The sequence below is a fragment of the Limulus polyphemus genome, unplaced genomic scaffold, assembly GCF_000517525.1.
Source record: "Limulus polyphemus unplaced genomic scaffold, Limulus_polyphemus-2.1.2 Scaffold2491, whole genome shotgun sequence".
In the NCBI taxonomy this organism is placed as follows: Eukaryota; Metazoa; Arthropoda; class Merostomata; order Xiphosura; family Limulidae; genus Limulus; species Limulus polyphemus.
The window spans coordinates 54,062-60,078 of NW_013668101.1; the positions used below are offsets into that span (position 1 = coordinate 54,062).

At 32.8% G+C, this 6,017-nt stretch overlaps 1 protein-coding gene across 2 annotated transcripts in view; it reads left to right on the top strand.

Moving 5' to 3' along the window:
* The first annotated feature begins 707 nt into the window (after positions 1-707).
* Positions 708-6,017, top strand: part of LOC106467106 (copine-3-like) — a 56,812-nt gene continuing 51,502 nt past the window's right edge. Inside the window, exons 1-2 of one of the 2 annotated variants that reach the window (XM_013927426.2) lie at positions 708-746; positions 5,962-5,985. The gene's annotated coding sequence lies outside the window, so the exon portion shown is untranslated. Of the gene's footprint in view, positions 747-925; positions 945-5,961; positions 5,986-6,017 lie in introns of those variants that run through there. The other variant, XM_022395227.1, reaches the window with a different exon arrangement.

Below are 6,017 nucleotides of genomic sequence, written 5' to 3' on the forward strand. Positions count from 1 at the left end.
AATATATTGATTTTTAATATCTTCAACAGCTTGTCTGCTCAATAATTTAGAATAATAAATTAGTAGCATCAATGCTACAAATTCCTTAAATCCTCGATTAGTATAGGTTCACGGTGGTGAGTGAAAGACAAGTAAAACAAAATACCATACATGTAAGTTGTAGCATCACATTTACGGTTTAGGCTCAGCGACTACTGAAGCCTTGTATATAAATTTTTCCTGGCTGTTGATAACAAAGCAAACGAAATTTATTTTGATGAATAGTGATTAAAAACAAAACACATCTTTCATAATTACTTCATGGAACTAAGTATATCTATTTTGAAAGTGAAAGTAATGATTACGCCTTATAACATATAGACCAAGCCTTTTGCAGTTGAGCTAGTAGTATAAAAGTTTGTTTGTTTATTATTAAGTGCAAAGTTACACAATGGGTTATATGTGCTATACCTACTGTAGTGATCAAATCTCGAATTTTAGCGTTAGAATTCCTCAATTTTACCGCTGAGCTACCATGCATTTATCTACCATTTATCTACGAAGAGATAAATCACTATATTAAAAGTTCTTCACTGCTCAAGCCTCACTTTGTAATTACACATGTTTCATTACCGTGCTAATTAAATAGAAAAAATTATATGAATGAAAACTAAGAAAAAATGTTTATGTGGGTGTGGCTACTATAAACCAGTAGCAGCAGAAGCGTTACTGTTAGTATTGTGCACTTAGTTACTAGATTAGGCTTGGTAAGTGTTTGCGAGATTTCAAACGTTTGCTATTCCTTGCCATTGGGTTTTACGTAATGTAATAGTTAAAGCATTATAGTTTTGTACATTAGTAATGGGCGTACTTAAAGTTATAAAGTATGAGAGGTAGCAAAATATATTTAGTATTTCAAAGTTTGAATGATAAGTATGAGTATCGTACTGTTACGAATATACAAGGTTTGTCGTAGCGTTAGGCTTAATATAATGGGAGAAGTGTTAGTGTATTAGTATTAGCAGGTTTTGCCGGGTTTTGAACAGATTAATAAATGTCTCACACTATTATAGACTTCTTGGAATATGATAGCAACAAGAGAACTAAAAAAAAAAAAGACTCGTACTCGATTATAATACGTGTGATTAATACTGGGTGTATAAAAATTAAACAAGCCGTCAGTTTCATCAGATGCGACATTGTAATTTGTACTGTAGACAAGTATTTCAACCACAGAATAGTGTGTAACTGCATATATTCGTTTGTAATAAGACAATTTTAAATTATTAAAAACGTAGTACAGTTTAAGGAATGATATATATATATAGCACAAAAAACAAGTCATTACATAATTTTTATTTGTCAACTGATGCTTTTGTACAAGACACTTTCTCTGTAACTTGTTTAATGAGTAGCTTTGTTGATCTTTTTTCTCAACAACTTTACAAAAGCCAACAGTTATTATATATATAATACATTATTTTGGATTCATTAGCTAATTATCAAATACATAACTACTCTCAACTTTCTCCTTGCTCTCACTGGTGCTCTATGGTGTCCTGAACAGGTCAGTATACAACTTTGGGTGTTTTCTTTCAGAAATTTTTCTTGGAGGGAAGGTTTGTATTTGGTGACTGATGTGGTGTGAGAAATTCAAGTTCAGAAGGTGTAGTGTGTCTATTAACAGTCAGGCTATAGTCCTCAAAATGCTTTTAAAAGTATGTCTAAAATGGTACAGTTGTAAGGGTACATAGCTATTTCACACTGAAAGTTATCATCCAGAAATAAAACCCTCAAATTTGAGGGGGGGGGATTTAGTTTAAGAAAAACCCCTGTGATTTCTTCTTGTTATCAATATATGACACAATATCTTCCAGTACTGGTCAATACAATACACCAGACCAATCATTAATCTCGGATAGCCTCCATGGATGGGACAATCACTTCCTGCTTGCTAGTATAAACTATAATGACTTATGGTGCTAAAAATTCTGCTGTATATGGAATTTGAACTTGACATCTCAACTTGTATTTTTTTTGCTCTGAGGCCACCAACTAATATACGAGGGTTTTACAGTGTTTTACATAGTTCATTATGTACTCTTCCCACTAATTTCTTCATCCAATCCAGTCTTCCTACCAGTGTTGATCTATTTCAGTGATTTGGCACAAAACACATAACTACAGAAATATAAATATTACATATATAACTCACTAATTGTACTCATGTACATTAATAACTTCATCTCGTATTCTACATATCAAGTTATCACATACTTACTTTACATCTTTCACATTTCATTACACATTTCACATTGCATCGGCTAGTACTCGAGATCTTTGGCACAATAATACTTTTAACCATGTTCTTGTTACTACTAAGAACAAGCTCCAAATAGCATTTTATGTGGCAGGATTTTTCGTGTGTTGAGTAAGAAAATGATCTCTTGCAATTTCAAGAAATTGATATCACATTCTAACCTAGACATCTTTAGGAAAAATAATGGCTTCCATAATAAGAGGCCATCAGGTAATCTTCCTGTTTTTAAACCTGTCATTGTGAATGATTTGATCAAGAGATATGTAGGAAATGCCATTAAGAACCCTTTTCTTAATTAATAAAAGTAATATACCTTTTAATCCACAGTTATTTATAATTGCAAAACAGATATTTTTGCTACATGTTTCCACAACATTTCTTTTGTGAGTTTAAGGGAAGGCTTGATAAACATTTGAATGATAAGATAGCTTTGAGTGACTTTTATTTTAAAGTTTAGTATAGTGAGATGGCCAGGGCAGACCACCAAGTCCCTTGTTGTCTGTTTCACTGTGGCTGGGATGTATATTTCCCAGTGCACTGGAAAATATATGTCCTGGCCACAGTCAATGGGTTAAATTATTTGTATTCTTAGGTAAACTGGAATAAATGGGTGAGTTTTAGGTATCACAGTAACAACAAATCAAAAAGTTTAGATTATAAGATAATAAAACAAATGAGAAGAGCAAAGGGAAACTTAAACCTTTGTGTAAAATAAAAAACAAAATGTATTTTTAAACACACAAAATGAGTTGGGCTTTACCATAACACTTGTTGGTCTCACTGTATTATTTCAACAAAATGGCTCCTGAACTAGAGAAGATATCAGACTTTTTCACACCATGAAGACATTAAGGATTGTATTTGTACATCACTTTCATATGCGTTAAACCTACTTCTATCACCCCTCCACTTTAATGTGGCCAATGAGAGATATAATACAGAGCAAAGCCCTAGTGAGTACAAACTATGTAATGGTCGCTTTGGTGTATAACCATAGACCTAGGTGAACATGATGCAAATATATCATTACATGCTATTTATGCAGACATTAACTAATTTCAGAACACTCGTATATTTTTTTAAAGTTAACTGAAAGATGAATTATTTTCTTCTAGTTATGAAAGGATAAAATATAGTAGATTTCAATACTTCAGAAGAACCCAAACCATTACTAGCTCAGTCAATCATGCTGTGACAGAAAATATTTGAGGACTAAATAAACATTTAATAACGCTTCCTCTGGAATCTGATATTTGCTCTTTATGAATCGTACATAATAATCCTTTTTTAACTCCAGGAGCAAGTTCTTTGGGGTCCTTGATCCTGCTGAATATTCATGATTATCAAATTATTTGAATGTGCACAAATACTGTTCATTGGACCAACCCTGTATTGGAGAAGGAATACTGACTATAACTTTGAATTTATTTTGTTTATCCACACAAAATGTAGCAACTTTTTGTAATATGTTTAAGTTTGTTATATTTAGATAAGTCACAAAAGTATTTGTATTCAAGATATATCTGTGAATTAACAACATCAGTCTGACTCTTACAAGTTGGAGTGTAAGGTGATGGTTGTATGAAGAAAAAAGATACATTCATACAGTTTGCATATGGTATTTGTATTACCTCTAGATCCTCTAAAATACACATCTACTGTTTTTTGCAGTATCTCTATATATTGTATCTGATATTTACCATGAATCATTGATAAATCAGCAGTATAGAGTAAAATAAATTATTGATAACTACAACATCAAATACATAACATTGTATTGAATGGCATCCTGTAAAAGTTTGTGGCTTTCACACTTTGACTCTCACTTGTGCACATAGGGTTAAATAATCTTTAAAAGTAGGATGATTGTATACAGAAGTTTTTTTGGATCAATTCTAGTGTATTATAATAAATCATCATGATGTGATTCTCTAAGATACCCTAAACACTACTGTGAAAGTTTAAAAACTAAGTATTAGTAGTATATCTTTTTGCTATATTTTTGTCTTGCATTTTCAAAAGGGAAATGGGATCATTATACATTGCTCAAGAAAAGTTGGAGAATGCCATGTCCCAAGAAAATATGGGAAACAGAATAAACACTCCACTTCATTAATAAAAAACGTGTAAGGTATTCAGTAATACTAAAATAATATCTAGGCCTTTAGTATTGGAAGAACAACATTTTTGGTGAAAACATCATCAGAAGAGAAATTGTACATCGATGTTCTCTTATCAAATTCACCCAAGAGTGCATTGGTAGGATTCTTGGCTCCTTTGTACTACTAGGCATGTTCTGGAATGTACATTGATTACCTATGCTTTCATTTAGGGAGACTCAATGGTGCTTTGAGGATTAAAGACCTTTATTTGATGGATGAGGGCATTTGAAAATTGTGTGAGTCTGTGGTGGTGGATGGCTTGCAGGCACAGATTTTCTAAGTGTATCCCAGACATCCTCAGTGGAGGTTTCGGTTGGAGGAATGAATGGTCTGCTCTCTTCTTTCAAGTCCATGGTTATAAAGACAATCTTTCACAATCAAGACTTTGTTGTGGGTTTTTGCATTATTATCCTTATGTAGCAACTAAGGATTCTCATTTTTGTCCCTTAATTCATTGATAGCAACTCTGTTTAAAACAGAGGTCTGTACAACCATTCTAATACTAGCCAATATTACCCATACCAGTATACCATCACCTCCATATGTTGATTTTTTGCCAATACAAGTGGGAAGATAACTATTTCTTCACCTCTAAACTCTCGCACACCTTGCATTGTTCTTTAGACTGAATCTCATTTTATTTGTGAAGAGAACAAAGAACCACTAGACAGAGCCAAATTTGAGTTCTTTACACCATTTTTTTAACTCTTTATGATGGACTTGGTTTAAAAGTACACAAATTATGAATCTCTGGACATACAATCTAACCTGGAAATTACTTGGTGTAATTGGTTTTTTGACATTTTCCCCAGAAACAGCTACCCCATTTATCAACTGAAACAGTTTAGTAACATAGGAGCTGTTAACAGCCTATTCTGATCCACTATAATTAATTAGTAACAGTCCTGGTTTGGTGATGTAGCATTGGGACACCTTGTTCTAGGTCTCTTTTTAATGTTTCCTGCCTGTTGAAGTGAATCAATGTTTTGTTCGCAACACTAGGCAAGACTCCTAGCTAGTAGCAACCACTTTAATCAAAATTTGCAAAGTTACAGAATGTGACACATGGAGCTAAGCTGATCTCATAGATATCATTGACAATTTTTGTCACATAACTCTTTTTTTTTTTTAATTAATGAAACACTGAACTCACCCAACCTCAGTCTTTCTGAATTATTGGTGGTTTTAGCTGTCATGCCAGCCGTAATCATGTATTTCAGTGACAGTCTATATGTATGTTTTTGCACTCACCCATTGTTTAAGTTACATGTGCCTCTGTTTTTTTATGACCACATGAACTGCAGCATTATATGTACTATGAATAGAATTGTTATTAGAATTATGGTTTGTTACATTACTATTTGTATTTTATACATATGTCCAAGATAGTACTGTACATCACAGGTGGTATTTCAAAATTAAGTAAAGGTGTAAATGTATCATGAAAGGTGTATTTGTGCATAAAGTTTTACCAAACTGAAATGATACTGTATATTACAGTTTCTTCATCAAGAAAAGAACTAGGACAGTATGGCAGCAGGATACTGTGATCTTTC